General features: G+C 37.5%; 1 protein-coding gene and 1 pseudogene across 1 annotated transcript in view; one reads left to right on the forward strand and one right to left on the reverse strand.

Moving 5' to 3' along the window:
* LOC148517294 (uncharacterized) overlaps positions 1-23,989 on the forward strand; it is a 193,337-nt gene that overhangs the window by 30,232 nt on the left and 139,116 nt on the right. The window lies entirely within an intron of this gene.
* On the reverse strand, positions 18,033-20,527 carry LOC148517296 (uncharacterized; annotated as a pseudogene).

Here is a 23,989-nt window from a genome sequence, read left to right on the forward strand (position 1 = left end):
TTATTGTACATGTGTCATATTTATAGATTACACTGGAACATAAAGCTCCTAAATATCCCAGGTGTCTCTTTATTGTACATGTGTGATATTTATAGATTACACTGGAACATAAAGCTCCTCCATATCTATCCCAGGTGTCACTGTATTGTACATGTGACATATTTATAGATTACACTGGAACATAAAGCTCCTCCATATCTATCCTAGGTGTCTCTTTATTGTACATGTGTCATATTTATAGATTACACTGGAACATAAAGCTCCTCCACACCTATCCCAGGTGTCTCTTTATTGTACATGTGTCATTTTTATAGATTACACTGGAATATGAAGCTCCTCCATATCTATCCCAGGTGTCTCTGTATTGTACATGTGACATATTTATAGATTACACTGGAACATAAAGCTCCTCCATATCCCAGGTGTCTCTTTATTGTACATGTGTGATATTTATAGATTACACTGGAACATAAAGCTCCTCCATATCTATCCCAGGCTTCTCTTTATTGTACATGTCATATTTATAGATTACACTGGAACATAAAGCTCCTCCATATCTATCCCAGGTGTCTCTGTATTGTACATGTGTCATATTTACAGATTACACTGGAACATAAAGCTCCTCCATATCTATCCCAGGTGTCTGTTTATTGTACATGTGACATATTTACAGATTACACTGGAACATAAAGCTCCTCCATATCTATCCTAGGTGTCTCTTTATTGTACATGTGTCATATTTATAGATTACACTGGAACATAAAGCTCCTCCATATCTATCCCAGGTGTCTCTGTATTGTACATGTGACATATTTATAGATTACACTGGAACATAATGCTCCTCCATATCTATCCCAGGCTTCTCTTTATTGTACATGTGTCATATTTATAGATTACACTGGAACATAAAGCTCCTCCATATCTATCCCAGGTGTCTGTTTATTGTACATGTGACATATTTATAGATTACACTGGAACATAAAGCTCCTCCATATCTATCCTAGGTGTCTCTTTATTGTACATGTGTCATATTTATAGATTACACTGGAACATAAAGCTCCTCCATATCTATCCCAGGTGTCTGTTTATTGTACATGTGTCATATTTATAGATTACACTGGAACATAAAGCTCCTCCATATCTATCCCAGGTGTCTCTCTATTCTACTTGTGTCATATTTATAGATTACACTGGAACATAAAGCTCCACCATATCTATCCCAGGTGTCTCTTTATTGTATATGTGACATGTATAGATTACACTGGAACATAAAGATCCTCCATATCTATCCCTGGTGTCTCTTTATTGTACATGTGTTATATTTATAGATTACACTGGAACATAAAGCTCCTCCATATCTATCCCAGGTGTCTGTATTGTACATATGTCATATTTATAGATTACACTGGAACATAAAGCTCCTCCATATCTATCCCAGGTGTCTCTGTATTGTACATGTGACATGTATAGATTACACTGGAACATAAAGCTCCTCCATATCTATCCCAGGTATCTGTATTGTACATGTGTCATATTTATAGATTACACTGGAACATAAAGCTCCTCCATATCTGTCCCAGGTGTCTCTTTATTGTACATATGACATATTTATAGATTACACTGGAACATAAAGCTCCTCCATATCTATCCCAGGTGTCTGTATTGTACATGTGTCATATTTATAGATTACACTGGAACATAAAGCTCCTCCATATCTGTCCCAGGTGTCTCTTTATTGTACATGTGACATATTTATAGATTACACTGGAACATAAAGCTCCTCTATATCTATCCCAGGTGTCTCTTTATTGTACATATGTGATATTTATAGATTACACTGGAACATAAAGCTCCTCCATACCTATCCCAGGTGTCTTTATTGTACATGTGTCATTTTTATAGATTACACTGGAACATGAAGCTCCTCCATATCTATCCCAGGTGTCTCTGTATTGTACATGTGACATATTTATAGATTACACTGGAACATAAAGCTCCTCCATATCCCAGGTGTCTCTTTATTGTACATGTGTGATATTTATAGATTACACTGGAACATAAAGCTCCTCCATATCTATCCCAGGTGTCTCTGTATTGTACATGTGACATATTTATAGATTACACTGGTACATAAAGCTCCTCCATATATATCCCAGGTGTCTCTGTATTGTACATGTGACATATTTATAGATTACCCTGGAACATAAAGCTCGTCCATATCTATCCCAGGCTTCTCTTTATTGTACATGTGTCATATTTATAGATTACACTGGAACATAAAGCTCCTCCATATCTATCCCAGGTGTCTGTTTATTGTACATGTGACATATTTACAGATTACACTGGAACATAAAGCTCCTCCATATCTATCCCAGGTGTCTATTGTACATATCACATATTTATAGATTACACTGGAACATAAAGCTCCTCCATATCTATCCCAGATGTCTCTTTATTGTACATGTGTCATATTTATAGATTACACTGGAACATAAAGCTCCTCCATATCTATCCCAGGTGTCTCTTTATTGTACATGTGTCATATTTATAGATTACACTGGAACATAAAGCTCCTCCATATCTATCCCAGGTGTCTGTTTATTGTATATGTGACATATTTATAGATTACACTGGAACATAAAGCTCCTCCATATCTATCCTAGGTGTCTCTTTATTGTACATGTGTCATATTTATAAATTACACTGGAACATAAAGCTCCTCTATATCTATCCCAGGTGTCTCTGTATTGTACATGTGACATATTTATAGATTACACTGGAACATAAAGCTCCTCCATATCCCAGGTGTCTCTTTATTGTACATGTGTGATATTTATAGATTACACTGGAACATAAAGCTCCTCCATATCTATCCCAGGTGTCTCTGTATTGTACATGTGACATATTTATAGATTACACTGGAACATAAAGCTCCTCCATATCTATCCCAGGCTTCTCTTTATTGTACATGTGTCATATTTATAGATTACACTGGAACATAAAGCTCCTCCATATCTATCCCAGGTGTCTCTGTATTGTACATGTGTCATATTTACAGATTACACTGGAACATAAAGCTCCTCCATATCTATCCCAGGTGTCTGTTTATTGTACATGTGACATATTTACAGATTACACTGGAACATAAAGCTCCTCCATATCTATCCTAGGTGTCTCTTTATTGTACATGTGTCATATTTATAGATTACACTGGAACATAAAGCTCCTCCATATCTATCCCAGGTGTCTCTGTATTGTACATGTGACATATTTATAGATTACACTGGAACATAAAGCTCCTCCATATCTATCCCAGGCTTCTCTTTATTGTACATGTGTCATTTTTATAGATTACACTGGAACATAAAGCTCCTCCATATCTATCCCAGGTGTCTGTTTATTGTACATGTGACATATTTATAGATTACACTGGAACATAAAGCTCCTCCATATCTATCCTAGGTGTCTCTTTATTGTACATGTGTCATATTTATAGATTACACTGGAACATAAAGCTCCTCCATTTCTATCCCAGGTGTCTCTTTATTGTACATGTGTCATATTTATAGATTACACTGGAACATAATGCTCCTCCATATCTATCCCAGGTGTCTCTTTATTGTACATGTGTCATATTTATAGATTACACTGGAACATAAAGCTCCTCCATATCTATCTCAGGTGTCTCTTTATTGTACATGTGTTATATTTATAGATTACACTGGAACATAAAGCTCCTCCATATCTATCCCAGGTGTCTCTGTATTGTACATGTGTCATATTTATAGATTACACTGGAACATAAAGCTCCTCCATATCTATCCCAGGTGTCTCTTTATTGTACATGTGTCATATTTATAGATTACACTGGAACATAAAGATCCTCCATATCTATCCCAGGTGTCTCTTTATTGTACATGTGTCATATTTATAGATTACACTGGAACATAAAGCTCCTCCATATCTATCCCAGGTGTCTCTTTATTGTACATGTGTCATATTTATAGATTACACTGGAACATAAAGCTACTAAATATCCCAGGTGTCTCTTTATTGTACATGTGTGATATTTATAGATTACACTGGAACATAAAGCTCCTCCATATCTATCCCAGGTGTCACTGTATTGTACATGTGACATATTTATAGATTACACTGGAACATAAAGCTCCTCCATATCTATCCTAGGTGTCTCTTTATTGTACATGTGTCATATTTATAGATTACACTGGAACATAAAGCTCCTCCATACCTATCCCAGGTGTCTCTTTATTGTACATGTGTAATTTTTATAGATTACACTGGAACATGAAGCTCCTCCATATCTATCCCAGGTGTCTCTGTATTGTACATGTGACATATTTATAGATTACACTGGAACATAAAGCTCCTCCATATCCCAGGTGTCTCTTTATTGTACATGTGTGATATTTATAGATTACACTGGAACATAAAGCTCCTCCATATCCCAGGTGTCTCTTTATTGTACATGTGTGATATTTATAGATTACACTGGAACATAAAGCTCCTCCATATCTATCCCAGGTGTCTCTGTATTGTACATGTGACATATTTATAGATTACACTGGAACATAAAGCTCCTCCATATCTATCCCAGGCTTCTCTTTATTGTACATGTGTCATATTTATAGATTACACTGGAACATAAAGCTCCTCCATATCTATCCCAGGTGTCTCTGTATTGTACATGTGTCATATTTACAGATTACACTGGAACATAAAGCTCCTCCATATCTATCCCAGGTGTCTGTTTATTGTACATGTGACATATTTACAGATTACACTGGAACATAAAGCTCCTCCATATCTATCCTAGGTGTCTCTTTATTGTACATGTGTCATATTTATAGATTACACTGGAACATAAAGCTCCTCCATATCTATCCCAGGTGTCTCTGTATTGTACATGTGACATATTTATAGATTACACTGGAACATAAAGCTCCTCCATATCTATCCCAGGCTTCTCTTTATTGTACATGTGTCATTTTTATAGATTACACTGGAACATAAAGCTCCTCCATATCTATCCCAGGTGTCTGTTTATTGTACATGTGACATATTTATAGATTACACTGGAACATAAAGCTCCTCCATATCTATCCTAGGTGTCTCTTTATTGTACATGTGTCATATTTATAGATTACACTGGAACATAAAGCTCCTCCATTTCTATCCCAGGTGTCTCTTTATTGTACATGTGTCATATTTATAGATTACACTGGAACATAATGCTCCTCCATATCTATCCCAGGTGTCTCTTTATTGTACATGTGTCATATTTATAGATTACACTGGAACATAAAGCTCCTCCATATCTATCCCTGGTGTCTCTGTATTGTACATGTGTCATATGTATAGATTACACTGGAACATAAAGCTCCTCCATATCTGTCCCAGGTGTCTCTATTGTTCATGTGTCATATTTATAGATTACTCTGAAACATGAAGCTCCTCCATATCTATCCCAGGTGTCTCTGTATTGTACATGTGTCATATTTATAGATTACACTGGAACATAAAGCTCCTCCATATCTATCCCAGGTGTCTCTTTATTGTACATGTGTTATATTTATAGATTACACTGGAACATAAAGCTCCTCCATATCTATCCCAGGTGTCTCTTTATTGTACATGTGTCATATTTATAGATTACACTGGAACATAAAGATCCTCCATATCTATCCCAGGTGTCTCTTTATTGTACATGTGTCATATTTATAGATTACACTGGAACATAAAGCTCCTCCATATCTATCCCAGGTGTCTCTTTATTGTACATGTGTCATATTTATAGATTACACTGGAACATAAAGCTCCTAAATATCCCAGGTGTCTCTTTATTGTACATGTGTGATATTTATAGATTACACTGGAACATAAAGCTCCTCCATATCTATCCCAGGTGTCACTGTATTGTACATGTGACATATTTATAGATTACACTGGAACATAAAGCTCCTCCATATCTATCCTAGGTGTCTCTTTATTGTACATGTGTCATATTTATAGATTACACTGGAACATAAAGCTCCTCCATACCTATCCCAGGTGTCTCTTTATTGTACATGTGTCATTTTTATAGATTACACTGGAACATGAAGCTCCTCCATATCTATCCCAGGTGTCTCTGTATTGTACATGTGACATATTTATAGATTACACTGGAACATAAAGCTCCTCCATATCCCAGGTGTCTCTTTATTGTACATGTGTGATATTTATAGATTACACTGGAACATAAAGCTCCTCCATATCTATCCCAGGCTTCTCTTTATTGTACATGTCATATTTATAGATTACACTGGAACATAAAGCTCCTCCATATCTATCCCAGGTGTCTCTGTATTGTACATGTGTCATATGTATAGATTACACTGGAACATAAAGCTCCTCCATATCTATCCCAGGTGTCTGTTTAGTGTACATGTGACATATTTACAGATTACACTGGAACATAAAGCTCCTCCATATCTATCCTAGGTGTCTCTTTATTGTACATGTGTCATATTTATAGATTACACTGGAACATAAAGCTCCTCCATATCTATCCCAGGTGTCTCTGTATTGTACATGTGACATATTTATAGATTACACTGGAACATAAAGCTCCTCCATATCCCAGGTGTCTCTTTATTGTACATGTGTGATATTTATAGATTACACTGGAACATAAAGCTCCTCCATATCTATCCCAGGTGTCTCTGTATTGTACATGTGACATATTTATAGATTACACTGGAACATAAAGCTCCTTCATATCTATCCCAGGCTTCTCTTTATTGTACATGTGTCATATTTATAGATTACACTGGAACATAAAGCTCCTCCATATCTATCCCAGGTGTCTCTGTATTGTACATGTGTCATATTTACAGATTACACTGGAACATAAAGCTCCTCCATATCTATCCCAGGTGTCTGTTTATTGTACATGTGACATATTTACAGATTACACTGGAACATAAAGCTCCTCCATATCTATCCTAGGTGTCTCTTTATTGTACATGTGTCATATTTATAGATTACACTGGAACATAAAGCTCCTCCATATCTATCCCAGGTGTCTCTGTATTGTACATGTGACATATTTATAGATTACACTGGAACATAAAGCTCCTCCATATCTATCCCAGGCTTCTCTTTATTGTACATGTGTCATTTTTATAGATTACACTGGAACATAAAGCTCCTCCATATCTATCCCAGGTGTCTGTTTATTGTACATGTGACATATTTATAGATTACACTGGAACATAAAGCTCCTCCATATCTATCCTAGGTGTCTCTTTATTGTACATGTGTCATATTTATAGATTACACTGGAACATAAAGCTCCTCCATTTCTATCCCAGGTGTCTCTTTATTGTACATGTGTCATATTTATAGATTACACTGGAACATAATGCTCCTCCATATCTATCCCAGGTGTCTCTTTATTGTACATGTGTCATATTTATAGATTACACTGGAACATAAAACTCCTCCATATCTATCCCTGGTGTCTCTGTATTGTACATGTGTCATATGTATAGATTACACTGGAACATAAAGCTCCTCCATATCTGTCCCAGGTGTCTCTATTGTTCATGTGTCATATTTATAGATTACTCTGAAACATAAAGCTCCTCCATATCTATCCCAGCTGTCTCTGTATTGTACATGTGTCATATTTATAGATTACACTGGAACATAAAGCTCCTCCATATCTATCCCAGGTGTCTCTTTATTGTACATGTGTTATATTTATAGATTACACTGGAACATAAAGCTCCTTCATATCTATCCCAGGCTTCTCTTTATTGTACATGTGTCATATTTATAGATTACACTGGAACATAAAGCTCCTCCATATCTATCCCAGGTGTCTCTGTATTGTACATGTGTCATATTTACAGATTACACTGGAACATAAAGCTCCTCCATATCTATCCCAGGTGTCTGTTTATTGTACATGTGACATATTTACAGATTACACTGGAACATAAAGCTCCTCCATATCTATCCTAGGTGTCTCTTTATTGTACATGTGTCATATTTATAGATTACACTGGAACATAAAGCTCCTCCATATCTATCCCAGGTGTCTCTGTATTGTACATGTGACATATTTATAGATTACACTGGAACATAAAGCTCCTCCATATCTATCCCAGGCTTCTCTTTATTGTACATGTGTCATTTTTATAGATTACACTGGAACATAAAGCTCCTCCATATCTATCCCAGGTGTCTGTTTATTGTACATGTGACATATTTATAGATTACACTGGAACATAAAGCTCCTCCATATCTATCCTAGGTGTCTCTTTATTGTACATGTGTCATATTTATAGATTACACTGGAACATAAAGCTCCTCCATTTCTATCCCAGGTGTCTCTTTATTGTACATGTGTCATATTTATAGATTACACTGGAACATAATGCTCCTCCATATCTATCCCAGGTGTCTCTTTATTGTACATGTGTCATATTTATAGATTACACTGGAACATAAAACTCCTCCATATCTATCCCTGGTGTCTCTGTATTGTACATGTGTCATATGTATAGATTACACTGGAACATAAAGCTCCTCCATATCTGTCCCAGGTGTCTCTATTGTTCATGTGTCATATTTATAGATTACTCTGAAACATAAAGCTCCTCCATATCTATCCCAGCTGTCTCTGTATTGTACATGTGTCATATTTATAGATTACACTGGAACATAAAGCTCCTCCATATCTATCCCAGGTGTCTCTTTATTGTACATGTGTTATATTTATAGATTACACTGGAACATAAAGCTCCTCCATATCTATCCCAGGTGTCTCTGTATTGTACATGTGTCATATTTATAGATTACAATGGAACATAAAGCTCCTCCATATCTATCCCAGGTGTCTCTTTATTGTACATGTGTCATATTTATAGATTACACTGGAACATAAAGATCCTCCATATCTATCCCAGGTGTCTCTTTATTGTACATGTGTCATATTTATAGATTACACTGGAACATAAAGCTCCTCCATATCTATCCCAGGTGTCTCTTTATTTTTACATGTGTCATATTTATAGATTACACTGGAACATAAAGCTCCTAAATATCCCAGGTGTCTCTTTATTGTACATGTGTGATATTTATAGATTACACTGGAACATAAAGCTCCTCCATATCTATCCCAGGTGTCACTGTATTGTACATGTGACATATTTATAGATTACACTGGAACATAAAGCTCCTCCATATCTATCCTAGGTGTCTCTTTATTGTACATGTGTCATATTTATAGATTACACTGGAACATAAAGCTCCTCCATACCTATCCCAGGTGTCTCTTTATTGTACATGTGTCATTTTTATAGATTACACTGGAACATGAAGCTCCTCCATATCTATCCCAGGTGTCTCTGTATTGTATATGTGACATATTTATAGATTACACTGGAACATAAAGCTCCTCCATATCCCAGGTGTCTCTTTATTGTACATGTGTGATATTTATAGATTACACTGGAACATAAAGGTCCTCCATATCTATCCCAGGCTTCTCTTTATTGTACATGTCATATTTATAGATTACACTGGAACATAAAGCTCCTCCATATCTATCCCAGGTGTCTCTGTATTGTACATGTGTCATATTTACAGATTACACTGGAACATAAAGCTCCTCCATATCTATCCCAGGTGTCTGTTTATTGTACATGTGTCATATTTATAGATTACACTGGAACATAAAGCTCCTCCATATCTATCCCAGGTGTCTCTGTATTGTACATGTGACATATTTATAGATTACACTGGAACATAATGCTCCTCCATATCTATCCCAGGCTTCTCTTTATTGTACATGTGTCATATTTATAGATTACACTGGAACATAAAGCTCCTCCATATCTATCCCAGGTGTCTGTTTATTGTACATGTGACATATTTATAGATTACACTGGAACATAAAGCTCCTCCATATCTATCCTAGGTGTCTCTTTATTGTACATGTGTCATATTTATAGATTACACTGGAACATAAAGCTCCTCCATATCTATCCCAGGTGTCTGTTTATTGTACATGTGTCATATTTATAGATTACACTGGAACATAAAGCTCCTCCATATCTATCCCAGGTGTCTCTCTATTCTACTTGTGTCATATTTATAGATTACACTGGAACATAAAGCTCCACCATATCTATCCCAGGTGTCTCTTTATTGTATATGTGACATGTATAGATTACACTGGAACATAAAGATCCTCCATATCTATCCCAGGTGTCTCTTTATTGTACATGTGTCATATTTATAGATTACACTGGAACATAAAGCTCCTCCATATCTATCCCACGTGTCTGTATTGTACATATGTCATATTTATAGATTACACTGGAACATAAAGCTCCTCCATATCTATCCCAGGTGTCTCTGTATTGTACATGTGACATGTATAGATTACACTGGAACATAAAGCTCCTCCATATCTATCCCAGGTATCTGTATTGTACATGTGTCATATTTATAGATTACACTGGAACATAAAGCTCCTCCATATCTGTCCCAGGTGTCTCTTTATTGTACATATGACATATTTATAGATTACACTGGAACATAAAGCTCCTCCATATCTATCCCAGGTGTCTGTATTGTACATGTGTCATATTTATAGATTACACTGGAACATAAAGCTCCTCCATATCTATCCCAGGTGTCTCTTTATTGTACATGTGACATATTTATAGATTACACTGGAACGTAAAGCTCCTCTATATCTATCCCAGGTGTCTCTTTATTGTACATATGTGATATTTATAGATTACACTGGAACATAAAGCTCCTCCATACCTATCCCAGGTGTCTTTATTGTACATTTGTCATTTTTATAGATTACACTGGAACATGAAGCTCCTCCATATCTATACCAGGTGTCTCTGTATTGTACATGTGACATATTTATAGATTACACTGGAACATAAAGCTCCTCCATATCCCAGGTGTCTCTTTATTGTACATGTGTGATATTTATAGATTACACTGGAACATAAAGCTCCTCCATATCTATCCCAGGTGTCTCTGTATTGTACATGTGACATATTTATAGATTACACTGGTACATAAAGCTCCTCCATATATATCCCAGGTGTCTCTGTATTGTACATGTGACATATTTATAGATTACACTGGAACATAAAGCTCGTCCATATCTATCCCAGGCTTCTCTTTATTGTACATGTGTCATATTTATAGATTACACTGGAACATAAAGCTCCTCCATTTCTATCCCAGGTGTCTGTTTATTGTACATGTGACATATTTACAGATTACACTGGAACATAAAGCTCCTCCATATCTATCCCAGGTGTCTATTGTACATGTGACATATTTATAGATTACACTGGAACATAAAGCTCCTCCATATCTATCCTAGGTGTCTCTTTATTGTACATGTGTCATATTTATAAATTACACTGGAACATAAAGCTCCTCTATATCTATCCCAGGTGTCTCTGTATTGTACATGTGACATATTTATAGATTACACTGGAACATAAAGCTCCTCCATATCCCAGGTGTCTCTTTATTGTACATGTGTGATATTTATAGATTACACTGGAACATAAAGCTCCTCCATATCTATCCCAGGTGTCTCTGTATTGTACATGTGACATATTTATAGATTACACTGGAACATAAAGCTCCTCCATATCTATCCCAGGCTTCTCTTTATTGTACATGTGTCATATTTATAGATTACACTGGAACATAAAGCTCCTCCATATCTATCCCAGGTGTCTCTGTATTGTACATGTGTCATATTTACAGATTACACTGGAACATAAAGCTCCTCCATATCTATCCCAGGTGTCTGTTTATTGTACATGTGACATATTTACAGATTACACTGGAACATAAAGCTCCTCCATATCTATCCTAGGTGTCTCTTTATTGTACATGTGTCATATTTATAGATTACAGTGGAACATAAAGCTCCTCCATATCTATCCCAGGTGTCTCTGTATTGTACATGTGACATATTTATAGATTACACTGGAACATAAAGCTCCTCCATATCTATCCCAGGCTTCTCTTTATTGTACATGTGTCATTTTTATAGATTACACTGGAACATAAAGCTCCTCCATATCTATCCCAGGTGTCTGTTTATTGTACATGTGACATATTTATAGATTACACTGGAACATAAAGCTCCTCCATATCTATCCTAGGTGTCTCTTTATTGTACATGTGTCATATTTATAGATTACACTGGAACATAAAGCTCCTCCATTTCTATCCCAGGTGTCTCTTTATTGTACATGTGTCATATTTATAGATTACACTGGAACATAATGCTCCTCCATATCTATCCCAGGTGTCTCTTTATTGTACATGTGTCATATTTATAGATTACACTGGAACATAAAGCTCCTCCATATCTATCCCTGGTGTCTCTGTATTGTACATGTGTCATATGTATAGATTACACTGGAACATAAAGCTCCTCCATATCTGTCCCAGGTGTCTCTATTGTTCATGTGTCATATTTATAGATTACTCTGAAACATAAAGCTCCTCCATATCTATCCCAGGTGTCTCTGTATTGTACATGTGTCATATTTATAGATTACACTGGAACATAAAGCTCCTCCATATCTATCCCAGGTGTCTCTTTATTGTACATGTGTTATATTTATAGATTACACTGGAACATAAAGCTCCTCCATATCTATCCCAGGTGTCTCTGTATTGTACATGTGTCATATTTATAGATTACACTGGAACATAAAGCTCCTCCATATCTATCCCAGGTGTCTCTTTTTTGTACATGTGTCATATTTATAGATTACACTGGAACATAAAGCTCCTCCATATCTATCCCAGGTGTCTCTTTATTGTACATGTGTCATATTTATAGATTACACTGGAACATAAAGCTCCTCCATATCCCAGGTGTCTCTTTATTGTACATATGTGATATTTATAGATTACACTGGAACATAAAGCTCCTCCATATCTATCCCAGGTGTCTCTTTATTGTACATGTGTCATATTTATAGATTACACTGGAACATAAAGCTCCTCCATATCTATCCCAGGTGTCTCTTTATTGTACATGTGTCATATTTATAGATTACACTGGAACATAAAGCTCCTCCATATCTATCCCAGGTGTCTGTATTGTACATGTTATATTTATAGATTACACTGGAACATAAAGCTCCTCCATATCTATCCCAGGTGTCTCTTTATTGTACATATGTCATATTTATAGATTACACTGGAACATAAAGCTCCTCCATATCTGTCCCAGGTGTCTCTGTATTGTACATGTGACATGTATAGAATACACTGGAACATAAAGCTCCTCCATATCTATCCCAGGTATCTGTATTGTACATGTGTCATATTTATAGATTACACTGGAACATAAAGCTCCTCCATATCTGTCCCAGGTGTCTTTTTATTGTACATATGACATATTTATAGATTACACTGGAACATAAAGCGCCTCCATATCTATCCCAGGTGTCTGTATTGTACATGTGTCATATTTATAGATTACACTGGAACATAAAGCTCCTCCATATCTATCCCAGGTGTCTCTTTATTGTACATGTGACATATTTATAGATTACACTGGAACATAAAGCTCCTCCATATCTATCCCAGGTGTCTCTTTATTGTACATGTGTCATATTTATAGATTACACTGGAACATAAAGCTCCTCCATACCTATCCCAGGTGTCTTTATTGTACATTTGTCATTTTTATAGATTACACTGGAACATGAAGCTCCTCCATATCTATACCAGGTGTCTCTGTATTGTACATGTGACATATTTATAGATTACACTGGAACATAAAGCTCCTCCATATCCCAGGTGTCTCTTTATTGTACATGTGTGATATTTATAGATTACACTGGAACATAAAGCTCCTCCATATCTATCCCAGGTGTCTCTGTATTGTACATGTGACATATTTATAGATTACACTGGTACATAAAGCTCCTCCATATATATCCCAGGTGTCTCTGTATTGTACATGTGACATATTTATAGATTACACTGGAACATAAAGCTCGTCCATATCTATCCCATGCTTCTCTTTATTGTACATGTGTCATATTTATAGATTACACTGGAACATAAAGCTCCTCCATTTCTATCCCAGGTGTCTGTTTATTGTACATGTGACATATTTACAGATTACACTGGAACATAAAGCTCCTCCATATCTATCCCAGGTGTCTATTGTACATGTGACATATTTATAGATTACACTGGAACATAAAGCTCCTCCATATCTATCCTAGGTGTCTCTTTATTGTACATGTGTCATATTTATAAATTACACTGGAACATAAAGCTCCTCTATATCTATCCCAGGTGTCTCTGTATTGTACATGTGACATATTTATAGATTACACTGGAACATAAAGCTCCTCCATATCCCAGGTGTCTCTTTATTGTACATGTGTGATATTTATAGATTACACTGGAACATAAAGCTCCTCCATATCTATCCCAGGTGTCTCTGTATTGTACATGTGACATATTTATAGATTACACTGGAACATAAAGCTCCTCCATATCTATCCCAGGCTTCTCTTTATTGTACATGTGTCATATTTATAGATTACACTGGAACATAAAGCTCCTCCATATCTATCCCAGGTGTCTCTGTATTGTACATGTGTCATATTTACAGATTACACTGGAACATAAAGCTCCTCCATATCTATCCCAGGTGTCTGTTTATTGTACATGTGACATATTTACAGATTACACTGGAACATAAAGCTCCTCCATATCTATCCTAGGTGTCTCTTTGTTGTACATGTGTCATATTTATAGATTACACTGGAACATAAAGCTCCTCCATATCTATCCCAGGTGTCTCTGTATTGTACATGTGACATATTTATAGATTACACTGGAACATAAAGCTCCTCCATATCTATCCCAGGCTTCTCTTTATTGTACATGTGTCATTTTTATAGATTACACTGGAACATAAAGCTCCTCCATATCTATCCCAGGTGTCTGTTTATTGTACATGTGACATATTTATAGATTACACTGGAACATAAAGCTCCTCCATATCTATCCTAGGTGTCTCTTTATTGTACATGTGTCATATTTATAGATTACACTGGAACATAAAGCTCCTCCATTTCTATCCCAGGTGTCTCTTTATTGTACATGTGTCATATTTATAGATTACACTGGAACATAATGCTCCTCCATATCTATCCCAGGTGTCTCTTTATTGTACATGTGTCATATTTATAGATTACACTGGAACATAAAGCTCCTCCATATCTATCCCTGGTGTCTCTGTATTGTACATGTGTCATATGTATAGATTACACTGGAACATAAAGCTCCTCCATATCTGTCCCAGGTGTCTCTATTGTTCATGTGTCATATTTATAGATTACTCTGAAACATAAAGCTCCTCCATATCTATCCCAGGTGTCTCTGTATTGTACATGTGTCATATTTATAGATTACACTGGAACATAAAGCTCCTCCATATCTATCCCAGGTGTCTCTTTATTGTACATGTGTTATATTTATAGATTACACTGGAACATAAAGCTCCTCCATATCTATCCCAGGTGTCTCTGTATTGTACATGTGTCATATTTATAGATTACACTGGAACATAAAGCTCCTCCATATCTATCCCAGGTGTCTCTTTTTTGTACATGTGTCATATTTATAGATTACACTGGAACATAAAGCTCCTCCATATCTATCCCAGGTGTCTCTTTATTGTACATGTGTTATATTTATAGATTACACTGGAACATAAAGCTCCTCCATATCTATCCCAGGTGTCTCTTTATTGTACATGTGTCATATTTATAGATTACACTGGATCATAAAGCTCCACCATAGCTATCCCAGGTGTCTCTTTATTGTACATGTGTCATATTTATAGATTACACTGGAAGATAAAGCTCCTCCATATCTATCCCAGGTGTCTCTCTATTCTACATGTGTCATATTTATAGATTACACTGGAACATAAAGCTCCTCCATATCTATCCCAGGTGTCTCTGTATTGTACATGTGTCATATTTATAGATTACACTGGAACATAAAGCTCCTCCATATCTATCCCAGGTGTCTCTTTATTGTACATGTGTCATATTTATAGATTACACTGGAACATAAAGCTCCTCCATATCTATCCCAGGTGTCTCTTTATTGTACATGTGTCATATTTATAGATTACACTGGAACATAAAGCTCCTCCATATCTATCCCAGGTGTCTCTTTATTGTACATGTGTCATATTTATAGATTACACTGGAACATAAATCTCCTCCATATCTATCCCAGGTGTCTCTTTATTGTACATGTGTTATATTTATAGATTACACTGGAACATAAAGCTCCTCCATATCTATCCCAGGTGTCTCTTTATTGTACATGTGACATATTTATAGATTACACTGGAACATTAAGCTCCTCTATATCTATCCCAGGTGTCTCTTTATTGTACATATGTGATATTTATAGATTACACTGGAACATAAAGCTCCTCCATACCTATCCCAGGTGTCTCTTTATTGTACATGTGTCATATTTATAGATTACACTGGAACATAAAGCTCCTCCATATCCCAGGTGTCTCTTTATTGTACATATGTGATATTTATAGATTACACTGGAACATAAAGCTCCTCCATATCTATCCCAGGTGTCTCTTTATTGTACATGTGTCATATTTATAGATTACACTGGAACATAAAGCTCCTCCATATCTATCCCAGGTGTCTCTTTATTGTACATGTGTCATATTTATAGATTACACTGGAACATAAAGCTCCTCCATATCTATCCCAGGTGTCTGTATTGTACATGTTATATTTATAGATTACACTGGAACATAAAGCTCCTCCATATCTATCCCAGGTGTCTCTTTATTGTACATATGTCATATTTATAGATTACACTGGAACATAAAGCTCCTCCATATCTATCCCAGGTGTCTCTGTATTGTACATGTGACATGTATAGAATACACTGGAACATAAAGCTCCTCCATATCTATCCCAGGTATCTGTATTGTACATGTGTCATATTTATAGATTACACTGGAACATAAAGCTCCTCCATATCTGTCCCAGGTGTCTTTTTATTGTACATATGACATATTTATAGATTACACTGGAACATAAAGCGCCTCCATATCTATCCCAGGTGTCTGTATTGTACATGTGTCATATTTATAGATTACACTGGAACATAAAGCTCCTCCATATCTATCCCAGGTGTCTCTTTATTGTACATGTGACATATTTATAGATTACACTGGAACATAAAGCTCCTCCATATCTATCCCAGGTGTCTCTTTATTGTACATGTGTCATATTTATAGATTACACTGGAACATAAAGCTCCTCCATATCTATCCCAGGTGTCTCTGTATTGTACATGTGTCATATTTATAGATTACACTGAAACATAAAGCGCCTCCATATCTATCCCAGGTGTCTCTTTATTGTACATGGCTCATATTTATAGATTACACTGAAACATAAAGCTCCTCCATATCTATCCCAGGTGTCTCTGTATTGTACATGTGTCATATGTATAGATGACACTGGAATATAAAGCTCCTCCATATCTATCCCAGGTGTCTCTTTATTGTACATGTGTCATATTTATAGATTACACTGGAACATAAAGCTCCTCCATATCTATCCCAGGTGTCTCTGTATTGTACATGTGTCATATGTATAGATGACACTGGAATATAAAGCTCCTCCATATCTATCCCAGGTGTCTCTTTATTGTACTTGTGTCATATTTATAGATTACAGTGGAACATAAAGCTCCTCCATATCTATCCCAGGTGTCTCTGTATTGTACATGTGTCATATTTATAGATTACACTGGAACATAAAGCTCCTCCATATCTATCCCAGGTGTCTCTTTATTGTACATGTGACATATTTATAGATTACACTGGAACATAAAGCTCCTCCATATCTATCCCAGGTGTCTCTTTATTGTAATGTGTTCCTGTTTCCCTCATACTGTAGCAACCTCTCTGTGTAGCCCTTGAATACAGCATAGGCCACATCGGTAGACTGCATAGTTGAGAAGAACCAAGATCACAATAGCAAGAATAAACTGTCATAGCATGAAACAAATTGGTAAACCATTTTCTAAATACTGAAACCCATTTACTAGGATCTAACCATGACCACCATGAAACGTTTTCTGAATCTTTATCATAATGTATATGGCAAAATTTTTCTTTCATATCATGAGCCTCTTTCATGTAATTAGTAATGACAGCTTCCGGATCAGTAGTGTCATTGGTCAGATAATTGCAACAATGAACTCCAAGATTTGTTTCAAGAGTAAGACAGTATCCCCCCGCTTGTGCATTTAGATAGTCCAGCGTTAAGCGGTGTTGCAATAGTTCATTTCGAAATGCTTTTAACTCATGCCCAACATATCTGAAAGTCTCATCATAAAGTTCAGTCACATTGTCCATAAACTCAGCCAGATCAATAATCTCTTGTTGATTTTCCAAATATCCCCAATTGCCAGATGTAAGAAAGTTATCAAAGGCTGTACCAATACGATGTTTATCAGAGAAATTCTCTTTTTTTTCACTGGATCAATGTCTGTTTTAGAACGTCCAATATTGGTACCCTGCAAAAGAACTTTTTGCAAATCATCATGAGTTATGGAATAAAATTGTGGAATCACTCAACCTAAATAACAAATACCTTAGGAATTGATTGGTAACCATTTGTAAGCATATTTTTCACATATGTAATAGAGATCATTTGGCAAAAGGAAAGGAACATCAAATCCTAATACCATAGTAGCAACTATCATTCCCAGGTGACGTGTGAAATATCTCCTGTTCTGACCCATTTTCTGTCCTAGTATCTTCCTCGCTGTTTACCTGACCTTCTACCTTACTGCCTTTCTCTGTCTCATTATCCTCTGAATTCCTGGGTTTCCTCACAGGAAATGTATAATCAAATGATTCTTAATAATTGATTGATAAAAATCGGTGGTACATGTTAAACAATCAGGTTTCAGAAGACCTTACAGAATTTGTCACATTGAGGAACATAGGGCTTGTGCATAGTAATGATGTTTTTGCAGTATCCTGTCTCAGCCTTTCCTAGCTGTATTGGGTGTTCGGGCCTAGGAATAGTATACAATCCTGCAGTTGTGCAAATCTGAGGTGTAACTGTTGCATTTCATAAATTGTTTTATTAAAACAAAAAGGAATATATTCACTTACATGTGGAGCTAATGTAATCACTGGAGGTTTTGTCAGATTATAAGTATCAGTAACCTTTTGACCAGACCATTTAGCAAAACAATCCTCACAAGCTATGGTATGTATCTTAGTAATGTCAGTGTGAAAAGCTGGTACTGGTGTCAGTGGCATATCTCCACTTAATAATGGAGTTCTGGTGCACATCCAACAGTTAGTAACATTTAATATTTTACCCAACAATGGGCCGTATTCAATTAGCGGCGAAAACGGATGTTTTTTCACCAAAAAACAGCGAAAACTTAATTGGAGAAAAAAAACTGGAGAAAAGTTTTCTCCATCGTAAGCTGCGCACTTTGGCGAAAAACGAACGCTGAAATTTCGTTAATTTTTTTTTTCCATGAAAAATCCATTTAACATAATGGGGCTGGTATTTTGGAGGGCCATAAGGATGCGTCAAGTGTTCTAAGCATCGCACGTGGCTGGCGCAGGCGTTTTTTTTGCGGTTATAAAAAACCGCCTGCGCCAGCCATGTGCGGTGTTTAAAACAATTGGCACATCCTTATGGCCCTCTGAAATACCAGCCCCAATACGTTAAATGCATTTTTCATGCAAAAAAAATGTTTAACTGAAATTTCAGCGGTCGTTTTTTGCCAAAGTGTGCAACTTACGTTTTTTTTTTCGCTAAAGTGTCATTAGGGGGGCTGTCCAAAGTGTTCTGTAAGAAATCCCCACATTTTTACCCAAAAAGAGATTTTGCTAATTTTTTCGCCTGCCCTCGCCGTCGTTGGCGGAAATCGGCCATGATATTGGCCGATCGGATGGACGATATCGCCAACGATGGCGACAATGGTCAATTATGCCTGTAATTGAATACCCCAATGCATGATATTGCTGAATGGGATATTCCTCTGAATAATAACCAATATTTTCCATACACCACAATATACATCTTTCCTCTGGTGATTTAGTACAGTAGTCACAAATACACTTTTCAACGGATGGTAAATCAGTCTCCTGACACCGGTCATTTAGCTCTTGTCCTGCTTAGAAAAGGAAATATTAGAATAAACTCCATCCAAATTACTGGATGTGTAGTAACCAGACCATGAACCCTCGCTCGCTCGCTCTCCAGCAAAAATCAGTCCCACTACTGAAATAACTAGGAAGAAACCCAACACACAGACCACAATGTTAAAAGTTCTATTTTGCATCAGTCTAGGCCTGCAGTCTGTGGTAAGCAATCACTTCCATCTTGCTTGAAGAGTTATTTCAGATATAATTCGGTCTTGATTTCAGCACTTGAGTCTGAGGACCTCATTCAGAGTCGGTCGAAGCGGCCGCACGGTCGTACGGGAAAAGGGGTCAGATATGCAAATGATTCCCTCGCAAGTTGCGTCCCTAAGTTCGGATCGGTAGCTGGCCGACCAAGGGGAGGAAGCGGCCGGAAAACAAAAAAATACGCCCCCTTTTCGTACGCATTACACGTCATCTCCGGGCATATAAGGATTAATCGAAACCATCAGGAACCATCGGAACTGGTCGTAGAGCTTAAGGTTGACCATACCCTCTCTTAAGCACTACGATCATGTCAGTGTAAAAACCTCCCATGTCACATGTGCCATGACGCTACTTTGTTAATTATGCACTCCCATAAACCGTATGCACTCCCATAAAACGGCATTCGCATAATTAGGCACGCCTGCGTTCGGATCTCCACTCCCCCGTTTTCAAGCACCTTCCCCTGTTACCACCCACAAACGCCCCAATCTGTCACTCAAACTACCGACCTGGCTGTGTTCAAGGAGAGAGAAATTTCTGATCGTAGCGGCTAGTTTGCGAACTTTATGCATGCGCACTTTAGCGAACATCGGTGGCGTACGACCGTGCGGCCGCTTCGACCGACTCTGAATGAGGTCCTGAGTCTTTTGGTCCCTTTAAGCTCGGATCTCTGTCCTTTTTGCAGTGAGAGCCGTGAATCCAGGTGTTCTCAGCAACCTTTACAGCTGTGTCTGTTGTCAGCAGTACTTGCCAAAGACCATCCCATCGATCTGTAAGGGAACCAGAATGTAAAAAACTTCTTATCATAACATAGTCTCCAGGCTGTATCTCATGTGCTGGACCAATTGCAGATGCTGGTTGAACATCTTGTTGAGCTTTTCGCAGATCTTGCAACTGTTTAGACAATTTTATGACACAATAACCAGTCAAATCATGTTGCATTTTAAAGTCAATTTTTGGGTTAGTAAGGTTTTGTGGTTGCAGTCCCAAAAGTAACTCATAAGGTGATAGATTGAGCAGGGTTTAGGTGTGGTTCTTATGCTACGAAGCACCAAAGGTAGGGCTTCGGGCCACGCCATTCCTGTCTCTTGTAAATTTGGCTAGCCTATTTTTATAACCCCATTCTGTCTCTCAACTTTGGCTGACGCTTTGGATAATACGGAGTATGCAATTTTGATTCTATTCCCATAATTTCACACATTTTCTGAAACACTTTTCCTGTAAAATGAGTTCCCCTGTCACTTTCAATAACACAAGGTAAACCATATCTACATACAAATTCTTGCAATTTGCGCAGTATCGGTGGCCGTAGACCATCCTTCAATCCACCTGCTGAACATACAAACACAAACCAACATGTACTTGAACCCTCTGGACTTAGGTACCTGAATATAATCTATTTGCAATCTCTGGAAAGGACCTGTGGAATTTGGTAGATGATTTACCTTTGTAGGCACAGTTTTCCCCACATTGTTCTTCAGGCAAATTACACAACCTTGACGTTTGGCTCTAGTCACTGACATGAAACCTGGAGCACACCAATAAGATTGCACAATGCGATTCATATTGTCTGCTCCCAAATGTACTAGTCCATGAGCACCTTCTGCAAGGGCTGGTAGTAACGCCTTTGGTGCCACTGGTCTTCCTTCTGCATCTACCCAAACACCATCTTCCCTTTTGTTGCAATTTCTTAGCTTCCAAGTATTAACCTCAATGTGGGGAGTATTTTCCTGACATTGTTTTAAGAGCTCAAATGTAATTTCCTTAAACAACATGAATTTAGTGTTTACCACTGGTTCCTCACTTATAGTCAAACTAGCTGCTTCTCTTGCTGCTGTGTCAGCTAATCTATTCCCCATGGAAATGGTGTCATTCTGTTTAGTATGTGCCTGACACTTCATCACTGCGACTTTTGGTAATTGTATTGCTTCAATCAGTTCTTTGACTGTAGGTCATGAACAATTGGGGTTCCTGAAGCTGTGAGATAACCCCTATGCCTCCAAATTGCACCAAAATCCTGAACAACCCCAAACACATATCTGGAGTCAGTATAGGTGTTAACTCTTTTACCTTCAGCTAGCTGGCATGCTCTTATTAATGCTGTAAGTTCTGCCACCTGTGCTGAATGTGGTGGACCCAATGGGTTATCTTCCACTATCGCATCCTGTGTAGTCACTGCATACCCTGTCACCAAAGAACCATCATGTGTTTGTCTGTGACAGCTGCCACCTGCGCTGAATGTGGGGGACCCAATGGGTTATCTTCCACTACCTCATCCTGTGTAGTCACTGCATACCCTGTCACCAAAGAGCCATCATGTGTTTGTCTGTGACAGCTGCCACCTGTGCTGAATGTGGGGGACCCAATGGGTTAGCTTCCACTACCTCATCCTGTGTAGTCACTGCATACCCTGTCACCAAAGAGCCATCATGTGTTTGTCTGTGACAGCTGCCACCTGTGCTGAATGTGGGGGACCCAATGGGTTATCTTCCACTACCTCATCCTGTGTAGTCACTGCATACCCTGTCACCAAAGAGCCATCATGTGTTTGTCTGTGACAGCTGCCACCTGTGCTGAATGTGGGGGACCCAATGGGTTAGCTTCCACTGCCTCATCCTGTGTAGTCACTGCATACCCTGTCACCAAAGAGCCATCATGTGTTTGTCTGTGACAGCTGCCACCTGTGCTGAATGTGGTGGACCCAATGGGTTATCTTCCACTATCTCATCCTGTGTAGTCACTGCATACCGTCACCAAAGAGCCATCATATGTTGTCTGTGACAGCTGCCATCAGTGACAAAGACCAATTCAGGATTTTCTAATGGAACTTCAGAAATGTCTGGTCTTACAGAAGTTTTGTCTCATGTATTTCATGCAGTCATGCTCATCAACCCCTTTTATTCAAATCTCTCCTCTCCCGGGTAACAATGTAGCAGGAATGAGAGTGGCACACTTGTGGATATGTACATTAGTAGGGGTTAAAAGATAATCTCCCAACATGAAAATCTGGCTGCCGACATGTCTGGTCTGAGCATTGTTTAGTAACTGAGCTACAGCATGTGGAATGTATAAATGTAATTCAGGCTGAAGCACAATGTCCTGAGTCTTATCTACGAGTAAAACCGCAGTCCCGTCTGCTCCGAGACAAGTAGGCAGAGCTCTCGCAGCTGCATCGAGCTGTGCACTGAAATAACCAAATGGTCTATGCATGTCCCCATGAATTTGAGTTAACATGCCTATGGCCGTGTTCTTATCCTCTGTACAATAAAGTTGAAAGGGCAATTTATAACGTGGGAGACCCAGTGCCGGGGCTGCAGCCAGAAGTTCTCTAATTTCCTCAAATGATTCAATTGACTCAGGTGTATGTTGTAGAAGTTGAGGTTGATCATGAGAAATCAATTTCTGTAAAGCTAATGTAACGGAAGAAAACCCTGG

The sequence above is a fragment of the Taudactylus pleione genome, unplaced genomic scaffold, assembly GCF_031769625.1.
Source record: "Taudactylus pleione unplaced genomic scaffold, aTauple2 ptg000224l, whole genome shotgun sequence".
NCBI lineage: Eukaryota > Metazoa > Chordata > Amphibia > Anura > Myobatrachidae > Taudactylus > Taudactylus pleione.